Raw genomic sequence first — 18,415 nt, forward strand, 5'->3', positions numbered from 1 at the left:
GATTATGTTAAAATCAGACTTTCATCAACAAATCAACAAGTGAAATGATGCAGAAATTAATTGAAAGAGCACTTCTCCAGTTGTCAAGCACAGGGGTGGATCACTCATGCTGTGGACTTATGTTGCAAACAGTAGCACCAGCAAACATTGGAGGAGAACATCGCACCGTGAGGGAAAAGCAATGTAAATCAGTGTCTACTACAGGAGGATTTTTTTTTTTTTGCCTACCACAGCATATAGAATTGAGCCTCTTCACACGCAGGTGGATTTATGAAGAATTATTTTATAGGAGCTTTTTGGACTTTGGACAACTATGTGGCTGTTGATCCAGAAAGGCAAATAGAACTTGTGTATGTCAAGAACATTACTGTTGTCTTTTATTGAGCTTCCTCACCCACAAATTGAGGGGCATACAACTGTATTACAAACACCTATTAGTACTCAATGCATACTGTATCATTTACAAGTCAAAAATTGTGCAACCATGTAAGACAGACCCTATTTACTAAGGCAAGTGAGGGTCTTACAGTCCTTTAGGGTCTGAGTTCTCCAGTAACAGGTACAATACAAACAAAAGAATTGGTTGAAGCCCGTTGCCTTATGTGAGCATGTGATTAAAACTAATTATACTCAACTGTGCAAAAGTGATTGATTCACATTCTCTTTTCATTTTTTTCTCCTCCAAGGAGCCAGACTCAATTGTAATCTTTCAGAGTGGTTTTGAGCAAGAGTTCTCAAGACCTTCAGAGTTTTTTATTGATATTTGTTGCTTTTTCACTCAGTTTTAGTTCAGGCTTCGTACCTGCCTATTTTCAGAAGGATGGTTTGTTAAGCTAACTGACACACGTGAATTATTCAAGCATAAAAAAGGCCCCTTATTCAAAAGATGAACCAGTCAGACCACACACAAACACCTTTGCAAAGAAGAAATTCTTAATTGTATTTTTAGGCACTTTGGTACTAGCAGCCGGTTGAAAAACAGTTAAAAACTGTTTTTCTAAATTTTTTTAGTTGCATCTTCAAAAAATGCTGAATCTATCACAGTTTGACAGTAATGACATATTTTAGCTTTTTTTTTTTACCAACAGAGCTTCCCAAAGAGCTATTAATCAAAAGGGACCAGATACTTTTCTCAGGTCCTGTGTCAGGTCTTTGCTGAATTTGTAGTCCACAGGCCATATTGCTTCATTTGTCCTATCCCAGAAATCAAGAGCTGCAGCATGTGTGTTAAAGAATACTAAAAAGAGACTGAGAGCACCACAGTGGACTTGTTAGCTTGATGTGACTTGACAGTAGCCCACTTGCTATCTGTAACATGCATTGCTGTAATTTGGCAGACATGGAGAAAACAGTCTGATTGCGATTACTAATATAAAATGCTTTCATTGTCTACTTATTTCCGTCATTTTTATGGAACAAGATACAAAGTGTGATCGATAGCTTTTTGTTCTTTTGACATAACATAAGTATCATGTTATGTACTTTTTAAAAACAAATTCACTCTTCATAGCCTGTATAGCACTTCATCCTCCATGCACTGTCAGTAATCAGGTTTTTTACTAAAGCCGATTCAAGTATCACTCATATATTTACAATTATTTTGTATTAGATTAGTCCCCTTAGAAATGTAATTTTGTGTTTGTTTATGCATCAAAACAGAAACAATGGCTGACACAGTCCACTCACTTTACTTCACTAATACCTTTTTACTTCTACCACCTGGTGTCCCTCAGCTGTTGATGGATGACAGGGTCGTAACTAATGAGAAGTGGCATCCTTGGGGTTTGCATGGATTTTGTTTTAGCCCAATAAAGTCTGCAGATTAGAATTAAGGGTGACGCACAAGGCGCAGTGCGTTTACTGAATCTCAGTTGTGTCGTTTTCATTTTCTACTTCATCTTGTATCTCAGACCTTCATTGGCTCTGTCAGTCTGTAAACGACAACTGAATGCATCTTTCCACCTGCTCCCCTCATCGCTGGCAGGTTATCATTGCCTGAACACTGTTTTGCTCATTGCCTCTTTTTTCTAGCTACTTTTCACCTGTCCTCTTGCCGAACCTCTTCTGTGCTTCCTTCTCTCTGTTTTCTGCCACATTTTTCTGTCTCTTCAAGCCCCCACCCATCCTTTTGCCTGAGCGGCATGTGGTGAGCAGGTAAATAAATCACTAAGTAGCTCTGGAGAAGATAACAAGGCAACGGGGGATATAGTGCACTTTGCAGATGTGTGCAGATGCTTCGCCTGGGGCCACATGGAAGACGACCACACCACTTTATATACACCAGATATCTGCTATGCCCCCAGAAAAAACATAAGGACTATAATCAGATATTCCAAATTAATGCTGTTTTGAATGCATGAAGTGTAATTGTTTTGCTTGCCTGCCTGTTTCAGACTGAGTATTATTTGGATGGTCATTGATGGATGCAGAGAGAAGGGACTGATATAAATGCGCCCACATTCAACCTTCTTTTTCTGAATTTAACCAGAGGGACGTCGAAAGACAGTGAAAACACACCCAGGGTGAAGTATCACTCAGTGATTTACATGCAGCAAATACTGGGACAATCATCAACATGCAAAGGCCCAATTACATTTTGTAAAAAGATGAGGGAAGAGACAAAATTGTGACATTAGGGTAATGAAGGGAAGATTCAGCTAATGAGAAAAAAGAGCCACAGAAGCAAGGAGAGAGAGTTTACTTCCATGGCAGACAAAGGAGCATGGTTCAAGAACAATGAAAGACTCAGAAGAAGAAGACTTTTAAGTTGCAATTAAATCGCTACTTTGGAAAATGATTATTCTAGCCTTGAGTGAAAGAGCGCTTGCTTTTCATCATTTAGAGGAAAGAATAACGGAAAAGTGAGTTGACGAGGTAGTAAAGATAAGCAGCAAGAACTGGAGTAGAGGCTGCAATCAGAGAGATATTCTCCTAATAAAAAGACACCAAAAAGCAACACGGAGGGTTCAGGAATACATACTTAAACTGCCTAAACTGGGACCGAATGTTGGGTGAGGAAGAAGATAAATGAGGGATATTTTGAAAAGCAGAATTTAACAGTTGCTAGTTGACTGAGTGGAGAGATATTGCCTGTATGACTGTAACTTGTTGTCCATGTTGAACTCTTTTGCTCACAGTGGTGTTTCTCTCTGCTTGCAAAGAATTTCAGGAGGATAATATATGAGTTTTTTCATCCCCTCTCAGAACAGTGTTGCTGGTCTACCTTGACATCTTAAAGGGTAACATAAAAAATTAACCAATCAAGGCAGATCTAAACAAGTAGCTCATTATGGTCAGCAAGGTAAAAATTCCAGTTTTGTGAATGGAAGCTTTTAGAGCATAAGTGGATGTAAGTGCTCCAATTTCCAGAAACAGAAATGGCTTGTACTTGTACTCTTTTTACGGTGGAATTAAAATACATTTTACTGCTGACAGTGTACAGGCTGATACATTGTTAAGATTCTGTATCAGCTCCTCCACCTGCTTCACCAAACTGGACACTGTGTCAACCACGATCACTGGAAGGTAATAGGTAAAAAAAATCAATGAAACCTATTCTGTCATTGACATTAGCTGTTATTGTATTAAAAGTTGTACATTTTACAACTAAAACATATCAGCATGGAAGAAAAGAAAAATAATTTGAATCATGACAAAATATTATCGGTCTATTGATTTGGAAGAATGGCTTTTAAAGTTGTTGTTGTTTTTTTTTAAATTGAAAAAGAACTGCACAGGTTTTTTATCACGAAGTGGAGAAAAAGCAGATTTAAATACAGGTGGGATGACCAGGTAAGTGAAAACGTGGAATGAGTGGCATGCTGGGGACAGGGAAAACACACACAAGGGTCCTTCTTGGGGACAGAAAAGCTTAAACAAACGAACACAAGACACAAGTCCTAATTCATACAAATGCATTTATAACCAACTACTTTGAAAGTCTCAGACTTCTTGTAATTGGCAGTGTTAGCATCCCGGTCTCACAAAAAAATGTGACATAGTCACTAAAAAGAAAGCTTTTTATTTGTGCTCATGAACATAAATTCTGTATATTTGATATTTGACTTTCAAACTGATTTACTTCAGTAGGATGTTTGGCACATGTGTCCAACATGTTTTGTGCATTTAGCTGATGCGGCAGGACAATCACCCAGTAGCCCAAGAAAAGGACATATTTTTATGTGCTACATGATTACGATGTTTGTTCTAATGCAAGCCATGATGTTTTCCTAACCTTACCCTAGCAGTTTGTAATGTGCAAAACAGCAACAACAGCTCCAATCTCCAGATATGGACGACAATGCTGTGTTTCTCTGTAGGCTTACTTTTGGGTCCAATAGCTCTAAAAACAGCCCAGTTTCAAATCAGTAGATTAAGTTTTCTTGAGTATTCCATATTGTGCTACAAGATTGGGTTAGAATAAAAATTAATAAATTTGACCAGACTAAATTGTTTTTGCTCCATTACCTTGTTTCTGATACAGAGCAGCCACATCCAACACATAGGCAGGAAGTGTCATCACACTTCCCGCACTTCATAATTTCTAAGAAATTGTCAAGTGTTTTAGTTTGTTGGAAATTGTCTTTGTGAATTTATAAAGAATACCTGGTTAAATGTAAAAGTCTGGGTTTCATACTAAATACTTTTGATAAATGTGCCCATTTCGAACAGAACTTTTCACCCCTGTCGTGTATGAGCATTTAGACATATGTTCATCTTTGCTTCAGTATGTTGTTGTGTGGCTGAAGCATGCAGAAGTTTTTGACATTGAGGAGTTTTCCTCCCGCTGATTAGCAGGCGAAGTGCTACAGTATATTAGAATTTGCTTAGCTTAATGCTTCATGGCATCCAGACAATGGCTTATTTATTAACACTTCTGCCAACCATCGGCAAAGCAAATGGAAGCTCAATTAAGGCGAATAAATTAGGATTAACACAGAAATGCAGAGCATTTTCATTTTAATTAAATGTGTTTATTATTTATTTCCAGAGTCGTTGCAGTAGAAAAGCAGTGGGAGTCAGATGCCTCATTGCTTCTTCACAGACTTAAAGACAGATTCCTGGGTACGGATCTGTATATTCAAAGAGACACACATTGTGCACGTTCTATGAAAAAATTATATGGATGTCATTAGCACTAATAGAAAGTCACAGAAAATCCTCATCCCACACCCGAATTTTAAACACATTTATGATCCCTGCAATGCGACAGAGGGAGCCGAATCAACACAGACCTTCCATTCCATTCTTTTAAAGTTACGCTTGGCCAGGTTTTATGAGCTCCTTCACAAATCATATTAGATGAGTTGCCACCAAGTCATTTCTTATATATTACTGCACCTCATCACATCCCAGAAGGAGAGAAGGCAGAAATAAATACAACCAGGGCCCCACATTGAGCACCACACAGCTAAATGGCAGAGACAGCATAGGGGTGACACACGTCGTGTCATCAATGTCACGGCAGCCCGTCCCGCTGTCTTGTACGGTATAATCTAACCAGCTCCCATGTTAGACAGGCTCTTTCTGCCCAGCCAATGTGTCTTCTTGGATCGGAGCCGCACTGACAAGGGACACAAAATCATAGACATGATGTAGGCAGATGCACAAACAGACATAATCACACATCCCTCTATACACACAGTTATATCCAACTGTAGCTGGGTCGTGGACTTCTGTACATGGTCTCCCTGTAATTCTAGGCCTATTATGTAATGTGGTGATATATTCTCATTCCTTTGGACAAAGACGGCCAAATGTAATTGGTATAAATTCACAGGGAAATTATTTACAGAGCTGCCACAATGATAATAATTGTTTTAGATGTCACTACAGCAAGGTAAATACAGTATAACTGAATTTATTGGTAGAATCAATCTGCAGGGATCTTTTACACACCTTCCATTTTAAAGCAATTCGATTATTCGAGGGAAGAAGTGGAAGTACTGCATTCACATTATAACTGATACATTAAAAAAAGAAAGAAAGAAAGAAAGATAAGGCAGCAAAGAGCAGCTACACAATTAAGTATGCACTGCTCATTGTGTTTGACACACAGAAAAGACTTACCCCTTGATAGCAAAAGAAAAATTTTCACTGTTTGACCATGTTTCACTACGACAGTTGATTTCACCAACATGTGCTCTAAAACAAATAAAAAGGAAAATATTTGGGGGCAAATGCCTCCAGAAATAGCCACAATATAGAACTGGTTAAAACAAGCAGTCCACGTGCTGCTATGGGAGCAATCCTGCATTCAACCTTCATACCTCAAGTGAGTATCAATAACATAACAACCAACTACATTAACAACAGGTTAAGCTGGCACTTACCTAAAGGTAAGAAGTTATACCTTTGTTAACCAAGCAGTCACCTATTAAGTGCAAGATGGATCCAACTTTTGCTCTGACCCAAGTGTGGGGGTGAACTCAGGAACTCCTGTCGATCATGGAGCATCATCCACTATGATGTTGTATCTCCCCTAGTGACAGGCTTGCTGTGATGGAAACCTAACATTTTATGCTGAATAAAAGGTTGTTTGTCTCAATAATTAATCTATTTTACCTTATTAAGTCCTGTGTGGCTAGTTTAGCTGAAGATGAAAATATAGGCATGTTTCCTAACTTCAAACAAAAAAGTAGATTTTGCCTGTTTAAGAGTTTGGCACCTGAGGAGAAAGCAGCCAGCAGTCACTGCTGCAGTGAATGCTGCAGTGACGGTGGCTCATCTATCAATTAAGGTAAAAAATGTGAAACCGCAGATTAGTTACATGTTGGCAGTGTGAGAGAGAGAAGTAGACCTTTGGCCACATTTGCATGTCTGTTAAGTGTTTATGGTGATAAATGTGGACAATTTTGATCCAATTTAGTGTGTTTCTTCAAAAACCCCTGTGGTAACCTAGGTGGTCATGTGACTCACAGATAGTATTTTAGCCATGGCTTACAACCTCTTTGGACTATTTCAGAGCTTGAACGGAGTCTGTAGCTGCACATGTGCCAAAGAAGTAAGCTCTTAGAATGGAGTATATTAAAATCTTTTGGCAAATTAGCTTCCATGCATTTTGAAATTGATTAAGAATATTCATGTATCAGCATCAAAATTATCAGCACTTGCAACAATCAGACTGAAAATCCATGTTAGATTTGAGGAAAGCCTTGTGAGAGAGAACATTTTTTTCTTTCTTGAAATACTTTTTTTACCCGTCTGCACACATTTCTTTGGTTTTATGCAACTTTCATGAATTAGACTCAGTATACTTTATTACATAACACACCCTCATTGACATACTGTAATAACGTCAGCATGAAAGTTAAACTACAGAAGCTGTTGCATGCTGTATATAAAAGTGAGATTTAACTAAAACCACTTTAACTGAATAATTGTGCCCAGGGCATGAAGTCAGGAATTCACCCTGAGCGTGGGTGTTATCCCTTTGCTTCACTTTGGTTCATATGAAGTTAGTATTCTTTTTGAGTTGTTTAAGTGTTTAATAGCAAATCCATTTCATGACTTATCGTAGTTGCCTTACTGCAAGTCTAGCAAATGTGTTTTAAAAAAGCACTTAACAGTTTGTTGAAAAAGCAAACTAGACCAAAGTGTTTCGTGAAGTGAGCTTGCGTGGAGGTATGTTGGTTATTACATAATTACATAAAGCGCAACTCTTTGTTGTGCATTAGTTCCCCTCCACACCTGAACCCAGTAGGAGTAAAAATGTATCCTCAGCAGCATTTTGCTTTGAGTGGTACAAATACACCTATGTGACCATTGTCTGCTTGGATAGATACAAGCATGAATCACCTCTCGATTAGACTTTCATGTTAGACCCAAAAGACAATGCATTGCTTTTGCTTTCTTTACAAGACTTCTCTGGTTACAAAGGCAGAAGACTGGCTTTACTAAACATTGATATATGGCATACCGGCACACAAATGCGAGCTCTATGGCTCCTAATCATGGGAGAAAAACAAACTGACCAGACAAAGATGGAAGCCCTGTGGTATTACAAGCACCTAGATCAGGAAGCTGCTTTAATGGACCCCATAAGTATTTAGGTGAATTAGATATTATTTCTATGCAATGAGACATAGCCTAGCAAGTGATGTTGACAGTGGCTGGCGACAAATTAACAAAATAATGAGATTTTGACAAAGAGAAAAGGCAACAGAACTGGATGGGTGAGGTAAGTGAGGGAGAGAGCAGTGAAAGAGACAGAAGAAAGGAAAAAAAGAAAGAAAGATGTCATTTTAGAGGTGAAGGGAAGATAGGTGTGGAAAATGAGGAGGTAAATGCAGCAAGGAAAAGGGCAGAAAGGGAGTCATAAACTGCATTTATAAACATGTCTCTATAGTAACCAACTGGTAATTTCACCAGTGGGAGCACGGGTAAAAGGAGGAGGGGGGACAAACTGGGCCACCATTTACCAGCTTCTCTGGAATAGTGCTGGTTATTACAGTAGAGACAGACAGAGATGGAGAACACTAGGAAAGGCTAGTTATTAAAATCTAAAAGACCACTGACTGAGAGGCTGTTTGGAAAAAAGAGAGAAGGAAAGTATAGAACATTTTAGACTTGTAGATAGAGACAGAAAACCGGGGGACGCCCAAACTCATTTTCTTTCTTCAAACACAAGCAGAAAGCAGGTCGTGCTCTCCAGGGCTCTATAATTCTGAGATTGGTCTGTGATTTTATCCTGCTGAGGGACTGATTCCCTCTTCTCCTTTTACTGGGAGCAGCTTCCGTGGTGCCCCTGAGCCTATCTGTGTAAAATCACAAGCGCTTACGGCACACCTTCCCCACAGTATGTAGGTGATAATGTTTGGAGAGTTAAGACAAAAAAGGTGACAGTGAACGTGGATAGTAGAGGTCATTTTTCCTGTAGCAGTACGTGCTCCACATACTATACAGAGCTGCAGAATTATATGCAATTACCCTCTGGCTGTGTGATAGTGATTATGAGGTGTGCAAGTGTGCACATGTGCAAGTGTGCGTGTTATTTGCTGTTGTTATTCTTTCATCATTAAGGCTCTTCTACTGAAGCATAATGTTTTCTAATGTACTGTAACAAACAGCTCTTCTCTGTTACTGTAAATCTCTCTCTTTCCTCCCCAGTGGCTCTGCCTTTGTTTTCTTCAAACACTGCGCACACAGTATACAGATCACATAAGGCTCTGTGAAAGCAGGGATGGGATCAAGCTTAAACATCCTGTTCCACTTGTAATGTCAATAATGTGTCCTTAAGACATCAACATATGGCAAAACTGTCATGCCTGCAGTGGGGTTTTATATCTGCATAGTGCATGACATGCTGTTTCATCGAATTGTCATCCAAGACACTCAAATAACAAGAGAAAAAGAACGTAATACACAATCAAATTCATGGCAGTTTCCATTAGCCAGGAATATTTGAGCTGAAGGATGAGGCTGTATTCTTTTACTTTTAATCTCTGATTGCAAAGCGAGAACTAAAAACAATCAAGCTAAATCTCTGCTCCTTGCTGCCCTTCCCTCCTTCTTTCTCCTCCCCCACTTCCTGTTTTCTCTGTTTTCACTGACAACGCTGCAGATAAGGAACCAGCAAATAACATTAAGACCATTCTTGTGTCGAGAGACCAAGGGGCAGCCCTATAAGGGTATAACTGGGGTGCAGATAAATAACAGTGCATGTTTGACTCCTTGGACACCGGGTGGAGTAGAGAATTAATCATGGCCAGAGCCGCTGCTGGACTCCCACAGACCAGCTGAGGCCTGCATACAAGAGCTGTTCCCTTGTACTTTTGGCCTTTGACACATGCACATATAATTAACAACTTAGACTTAGATTAAAAAAAAAGAAAAAAAACAGTCACCAGATTTTGCTGTTTTACTAGGACTGTGTTTATCTCCCTTAAAAGATATGTATCTCGATACATGCTGTACGATACAAATCAGGCATGATCCATTTTCTAGCAAAATGTTTTGATGCCATTCGATCTTCCATACAGGCTGCTAACATTTGTATCATTTAGTTTATTTACGTTCCATTATATATTAAAACAGGTCATTTCTATAAATGTGGTATTGGTAAGCTGCTATATCAAATACATGTATTTTTATCACATCAAAGCATTAAAAAAAATTTATTGATGGTTCTTGTTTGACTTTGATTACTTTGATATTTTAAACAGGCTCAGATTCATTGGTAAAATAGTCAAGCTCGTATCTTTTACCACTGGATTCATCATATCACCAGGTGAGGATTTATTAGGGCAGTAATTGATCGATGTTGTACAGACTTTGTTCCTTTCTAGCTCATAAAATTCAAATGATTACCTGATTTTAAATGTGTGTCGCAGCCAACCATCAGGTTGCACATTTTATAAATTAGATTATTATAGACTGTTTCTGACATAAGACATGTTGAGTGAAGTGTTAAAGAACCCAAATGTAGGACCAAACAAGTGGGGACCGGGCAGCTTTGGAACCAGAAACTTTACTGAAGTTGAACCAAAAGTGCTGCTGAAGCAGGCAATCCGAGGGCTGACCATAGAAATGAACAAAACATGGAAGGCGGACTGGCAAGAGAAGCAAGACCACAATTACCATGGAGTTTACGAGGATCTAGCTCTGAATAAAGGAAACCAGGGAGTATTTATACAGAAGAAGCTGATGACTAAGAAAAGGCATGTGTATTGATCGTCAGATAGGGTCCAGGTGTGTGGGGAGAGCAGAAAACAAGACTGAAACAATCCAAGGATCAGACAGGAGCACCACAGTGGTACAATGGACGTGGAGTGTAAAACACGACAAAACGCACAAGGGCATTTTGTGGTATGATTTCTGTTGTCTTGTTTCATTGTTATGCTTTTCAATCTATTTTCTGTGGCATTGTTCTTTCTGAAATGTATAAAATGTTGTAATTTCTTACGTTTTGATATTTTCAGTTATTGTTTTTGTTTAGTGACCTTCAGTTTTTTATTTTCCTGTTAGTCTCTGAGGTGTCACTGTTCCTGAAATGAATGTTTTCTGCTCCTTACTGTATTATATGAAATGCTGTTAATCTTATTATAACTGTGCTTTCTAAAAATGCCTTAATGCTGTAAAAATGTCATCATTCAGTTTGCCGTCCTGTTTTTTTTTTTTTTAAATAAAGCATACCTTTTTTTGTATATTTTTTGCTTAGTTTAATGTTTTCTGCTTTGCTCTCATTTCCAAAGACATCAGAATAACAACTGAAATATTTTTGTGTATTCTGATTTTTCACTTTGCTTCAGTGACCAAAACTCTTTTGTTAAAGAAGACCACAGCCTTGTAAAATACTGCCTTCTTCTTAAAGTGTCATGTGATGAGGCGTGGGATCACTCGAGGCGTTTTGGGCTGAGAAACATTAAAAGTATACATATTTTTTTCATTTTACTGTCGCAACTGAGCTCAGCACAAGCACACACATAAACCCATTCACAGCCACATATACACATGCACACTGAGTGGTATTAGTAGGCACAAAAAGCATTCGATTCACCACATGACTGTCCTTGTGAGTGATGGCAGCAGCGCACAGCCTCAGGTGAGAGTTATCTTGCCACTTTATAAAGTCCACAGTGCTGTAATGTGACTCCAGCATGGCTAATAACATGATATTCCCCCTCATTTCTCACAGTTTCTTATCTCTTCTTCTCAATTTTTTTCCCTTTAATTGCCCCTCCCTCATTTCTCCCTGCTCTCGTCTTCTTTTCTCTTTACGTTTCTCTCTTTTGTTGTTTCCAACCATTTCCTGATTTCTCTATCAGGTGCGGTACTAGAAATCTATTCTATGGGGAACCTTGAGGCAACAGTCAGAGAAATGATTTTTGAGACCGCATCATCCAAGATGCATATAGTTGTACTGTGTTTATGTTGAGCATTACGCAGCATATGCGCTGCCACTGATGGCTTATGGGGATTATACCTACAAAAAAGGATCTACAACGCAAGTTCTAGTCTACAAATGTAACCCAGAGAGGGAAGGAAAATAAATATTGGAGATTTGATGTCTTGAGAGAGAAACATGGTTTTAAATTAGACGAGTGTGGGATACCTTGGCTGTGTGTTATAAATGCAGTATCACCAATGTAACACCAATCTAGCAAATTAATTACTGATTTATAATAAGGGTGCATAATTCATTTATTCATTATTATGTGTCCATGCACACCACATTTCTAATAAATCAGTTATTAAAAACACTGTTTTTCTCAATATCTGGACCTCTGGTTGACAATCATATTAAAAAAATGCAAGTTCATAACACTATCTGCAATACCCTGTAAGCCACTGAAGCTGAAAACAGGAAATTGACTAAAGAAGGGAAGGTAAAAGACCTACTTATGGACCCAAACTAGAATTCATTGCACCTGACAGCAAAAGCTTGTCTTTTTTATTATGGATAAACAAACAAGTGAGGGGAATATTAGATGCAGCCCTTTCTGTGCTGAACCCAGTCCCGAGCAATTTTGCTCGAAGAAAATGCTGGGCTTCATTCATCTGGTCTAGCTGCCAGCATTTCTCTGTCTGTCCAGAATGGCCCAGTCTCATAACGCTTGTATTTAGGCAAAACCAGTTAATCCCACCTCTCTAGTCTCTTAGCTCCCTCCTTTGATCCGAAAGTTGCAGGGGAAGAAATTCCTCCAATTTTGTCCATGTCCCTCTTTTGCACTACTTCTCAAATCCAATGGGAGGAGGAGGAAACTTGGCAATGGTGCTTCAGTTCCCTTTTTTAATTTCCCAAAATGTCCTGTTTCTTAATCTGGCTGGAGATGGCAAGAACAGAGCAGGTTGTCTTCCAAATTGGAATGTTTGATTCTGCTGTGTTACCCATTTCTACCCTGTAGGGAACCAACTTTACATCATGAGCAATTATGACCTAACAGAGGTTTCTAGTTACAACACACAAAGCAAAAACACTGCGGTGGTGATACAACTGAACACTGATCAGCCAAAGGGCCAATTTAGGGACTCTGTACCCACACACTGTTTTTTTTTATTCACACAATGGGAATTTAATCCTTTACAGCAGTCCAAAGGGTCCAAGACGACCCTCTTCGGAAAATGTTTACAGCCCAAAATTTGTGCATACTGAATGGATTGCCAAAACTGTGCTGACTACAGATAAGCTAGGAAAGAGATACATTAACTACTAGAAGTTACTCCAGTTCATTACTACTGGAGTTGTCATGGCTCAGGTGGTAGTAGTAGTCCTTCAAGTGTAAGGTCGGCAATTCGGCTCATCCACTTTCGGAAGTGTCCTTTAGAAAGATGCCAAACCCCTAATTGTTTGTATTTGCTCATCAGTATGTGACCGTAAAAATGTTCTTATTCATAGGTATTGATTATGGAAATGGTTGAATCAGAAAAGCATGTAAAAGCCCTCTTTAATACCTAAATAAAGTTAAAAGGTATCGGTGTAGACTATTTGATACTTTGAAGAAAAACTTTGCAAGGTCATATTCACACAGTTTTGGGCTTTATTGTCTAAGATGTCTGATAAATGTCAATAAAAGTCCCTCAGCATCTAAAAGGGACAACATCAATGTAGAGACAGAGTGTGGTCCAACATGTTACTGCTACTGTAAAAGGGTACATTTTAGCCCAAACCATGATTTTCTTTTCTAAAAGTTGACCAAATAGTTTTGGTACTGAAACCAAACTGTGACAGTTTAACAACAAGCAGAGAACCAAACCTGAGTCTCTGGCTGAAAGTCCTGTCTTATTCTGCCTCTACTTCTCCAATATCTGAATTAACACTTTTCTATTAGTTAAAAGCACTCACTACCAGTCATACTACCACTACCTTTAGCCTTGACAAATTACACTGAAGGGGTACCCAGCACACAAAAAGGAAAACGTAAGTGGCTCCTCATGTTGTATTAGTATGTGACAAAGTGGGAGTGATCTGGTTTTAGCAGAATAAAGGGGAGTTACACAATGATAGGAAGGTAGCTTTGATGATATGGCTGATTGGCAATCTGTCATTTATGGCCCAAACACTCTAATAAGTTTTGAAATCTTTTATCTTTTTTTTCTGCACAAAAATTATCCTTGAAATCTGAGGCTTCTGATAGCTTATTGGAGACAGCACACAAGGAAAAAAGTGTTTTTAGAGTAAACTAAGAGCAGAGAAATGTCATGTCAGCCACTGGAGTAATTGCTTGTTTGTGTTATTTTGCACATATTTGGTTCACTTTTTTCTACAGATCAATTCTTACAAATATAGATCAGGCAAACTCACATTTGCAGTCCACTTTGACACATGAATTTAATTAGGAGAACTCTGTTATCATTCCAAGATCAAAGGAGAAAATCTAATTCCATTCTAACCTTTGAAACTCCATATTGAATCAATAGTATTTTGTTTTTCAGTCGCATTGTGCATTTTTTTGATGTTTGCATGCATTAATGTCAGCTTGTTACCTTTATTAGCTTCCTTGTGTGGATGTTTGCACATCCCCAAATGTTTTTAATCCTGTCTCTTCATACAAAGGTATATTTGTGGGTGCATTTGCTGTGTATACATGTGTGTGAGGCCTTGCGAGGGACAATGTGTTCTGCGTGAGATGTCATTCAAACTGCATCCTGTGAGTGCTGCAAGGCTGCGATAAGCGTAAAGATCTGATTTCACTTCTCAGTGTGCCTACCGCTTTAGCTAATTTTCATAATTAATTGAAAAGCCAGTAAACATTACATCATGCAGCTGATAAGCGTCCCTGTTGTTCTTCTCGTCTCCCATTAACTGAGAATTATCACTTTATGATACATTTTCCTTCTGTACTTCATTATTGAGTGATATGGAGTGATAATACCGAAAGTTTCACAGCGAACTGACAAAATGTGGCCCCTGACAATCTGTCAGTCACTGTGATGAGACTGAAGTTAACAACAAAGACTGGAGAGTATGCCCGGTAAATGTGCTCAGTGGCTTCGTTATGCAAATGACCCATTTTGTTTTTCTCAATTGCTTAATGTTCCCCAACATGAACTACTTGCTATGCTTTAAGCTTGATTTTCCCTGTCAAGAAATGAAATCATTATCAATAATAATAATTCTTAGTAATTTTCAGCTTACTTCATTAATTAGAAAGAGTCCAAAGACAAAAGTCCAGAGTTGGACAACCAATGAAAACATCTATTACTCTTCTGAATATAAACACAGGACCTGTGAGGGTGTCCTGTGGCACCAGGTAACATGATATTAACAGCAGATCATTTGGATCTTTTAAGGGCGCTCTATGGATCAGGTTTGTTCTGATGCACACAGTGGTTTTGGGATCTGAGCATGGGAGTGATTTGGGGGTCATTGTCATGTTCCTTTAGACATTCAAGAACAGTTTTTCTTCTTCCACAGAGTCAATCCACTGCTATTGATGTTATTACAAGCAGATACATTAAAAAGTACAATGTTTTTTCCCCCCAACCCTAGTAGTTTGCATTAACTAATCTTAACCTGGTCTGAGTCAGACTTCAGAATGACGAGTAACGAGTGTTACTCAATTACCATATCCTCCAAAGCATTTACTTTTCACATGTTAAAACTGGTAAACACTCCTCTTATGACAGTTTTATGAAATTCAAAACATTTCTTGACATAGTAGATTATCTTTGTGACAGTTTTATGAACTGTGAGGCTATGTATGAATAATTTACCAGCACTTGATTGCATAGATTGGATGCTTTTTGAACAATTCCAGTTATTTAGCTATCAAAGCAAACCTTTTAAATGATGCTCTTGCCTCTCTTGTATTTTGTACTTTTAAACCTGACTGAGATTGAAAAGATTCATATGCTATTATGTGCTTTTATTTTTACTTTATCACCAGGTCCTGGAGGTTTAACAAGTAGGTAATTTGCTGTCTTTTGGTGACATATCATCATGTATTGGTGCCTCTAAGGTTTTGAAAATACGTACACTCAGTACTAATACAGGCTGCTTATATTGTGGCAAATATTTGTGTGGCTTCTTCCATCCAAAGCCATCAAAAATGTCCAAGCTTTCCTAACAGAGCATATTACTGTAAAGAAACTGACAATGTCATTCACCTCACCTGTTCATTGTTTAAATATTGTGGCGAGACGAGCACAAAACAAGAGGAGAGTAAATTAAGCAAACAATTTATAATAAGCGATATGCAATCTAGGCAAAAAGAAACAGGAGGGAATGGATGACAGGGAGTAGAGGGAGCTAAGGGAGGTTTCAAAATAATGTGTTTGCAGCTGCCTGCTGCGAACAAGCCTTCTTAGTATTAAGGTCCTCATTGGTTAATGCGACTTAGAGAGGCATCACGGGCCCTTCACTCTATTCCACCATCATCCTCAATATCCATCTTCTTTCAATTAATCTTTCTCTCTTATTCTGTCTCTTCCCTTCCTCCTATTTCTCTTTTTTCATTTGCTCTTTGCCTCAGCATTATTTTCTGAGTTCTCTCTTCTTATACAGCATTCTTCATGATTCTCTTCCTCAAGTCCCTCACCAGCCAAGAATCCGGTTCACATTCTCCTATTTCACCCTATAGCTGCATCTGTTCCATTAGAGGGGGTACTAATCCAAATTGTGTTGCCACTCGTCATACTTGTGCATGACTTAGATGATATAGAGTAGGTCTATATCCCCATATTTATGTCTCTAAACATAACTGTCTATTTCTCTCACACGTCTCCAGCTGTCAGCATCACCCACCCGTGGCAGCTCCAGTGTTTGCTTTGGGCTTTTGGTGAATAAGCGAGTCTCCTGTCGTTCGGCCGTCTCCTCACTGCCCCAGTGTGTAGGCTGTTGCTGTCAGGATTAAGGCCTTGTAATGAACAGCAAAGGGAGTAACAGACCTGGAGGTTGGGTTAGAACAGTAGTCCAACGGATTAACGCAGCACGTAAGTGTTTGGTTGCATTACAGCGTGTGATCTGAAACTAATTCCCAGGGAGATACTCTCACAGCAACTCTGTGGGTTATTGCAAGTCCAGCAATGAACACAGTGAGCCTGATTGAGACTGGCACATCAGGAAAGTAGATCAATGCCATTGAAAAAAAGAAAAAAAAAACCTGAAGAAGCTGATATGGGTTTTTATTTCAACACCAAACGTAGCTTTTCAGCATCAAGCAATCGAGAAAGATAGTTGTGGTGTGTCACTTAATTTAAAAAGTTTCAAGGCCACATGCTCACCGTACCTTCATCCATTAGTGGAAATCCCGACAGAGGGAAAGATTGGGGAAATAAAATGTGCCAATTCCCGCAAGATGTCCTTCATACATACCTAGAGGTGACAGAAAAGATGGCATGGAAGATCGCAAAAACCCTCAAGCCCATGAAATCAGGTGCCTAATAAATATGGAGCCACACAGCGCAGAGTAACTGTCCGCTTTAATTGCACATTTTCCCACAGTAATTGACTGAATAATTAAGACTCAGAGGAGTCACTGAAACCATCTGTGCAGGTAAAGAGAGAATGTCCAAGAGGGACAATGGAGGAGCAGAGAGTAACAGTGGTGCAGAAATTAGGAAGAGGAGAGTGTGTGTGAGAGAGACAGATTGAGACAGAGGGTACAAATATGGTGAGTAGGGGGAAGAAATCAGGACTGCAAATGTAGGCAAAGGAGCAAGGGGTGGAAGAGGTGGACTCATTAGCTTTGAGTGTTATCTACTGTTGAAGAGCTGTGCTTCCAAATTCAACCTCTGCCAAACACCAAAGCTTTGAGTGAGAGCTGAATAAAACTTCCCTGCTGGTGTGCGTTTGACAGAATCTGTGCAAGCGCGTTCTTCTGTACACATGTACATTGTGCACATGTGCATGCTGATGTGTGAGTAGTTTAGAGGACAGCTGATGGCAAGAATGCATAGAAATTAGATGAAAGTAAGAATGAGAGTAAAAGAAATTACCATTATTCTTCTGATGCATTTCCCTCTGTGCTAATATTCATGCTTTGGTTAACATGAAGATATGTACAGGCCATCTGCATGCTACTCCAACAGCTAAAAAGCCTGATCTTTCTTTGTGCTTGCCAGTATTACAAATTGTTGGCAGTGGCATCTGATTGTGTCACAGCAGACATGCCTAACATCCTGACTGCCTGACAAAAAGATGACATAGATATGCTTTAGAATATCTACCCTGCTGCAATGTGTGTTTTCTGTTTTGTTTTTCTTTCCAGGCTCACCCTGCTGTGCTTATGCTGCAAATTCACATTGTCAGGGTTTGAGACTGTCAAGCAATTTGCTAATGAGAGTGAATTTTAAAATTGTGGTGCACAGCAGAGCAGAATAAAACGAGCACTGCATGTTTGTGAACAGGTAAACAGAGTTAGTCCCTTTGGCCAATTAATAATGCCTTATTAATGGTTGTTGCCATAGTAACATTTAGAACAGGCCAAAAATGGAGAAGTCAGCTGCTTGATAACATTTTTAAACCTCAATAACC

The sequence above is a fragment of the Leuresthes tenuis genome, unplaced genomic scaffold (genome assembly GCF_036924035.1).
Source record: "Leuresthes tenuis unplaced genomic scaffold, fLeuTen1.0.hap1 SCAF_18, whole genome shotgun sequence".
NCBI lineage: Eukaryota > Metazoa > Chordata > Actinopteri > Atheriniformes > Atherinopsidae > Leuresthes > Leuresthes tenuis.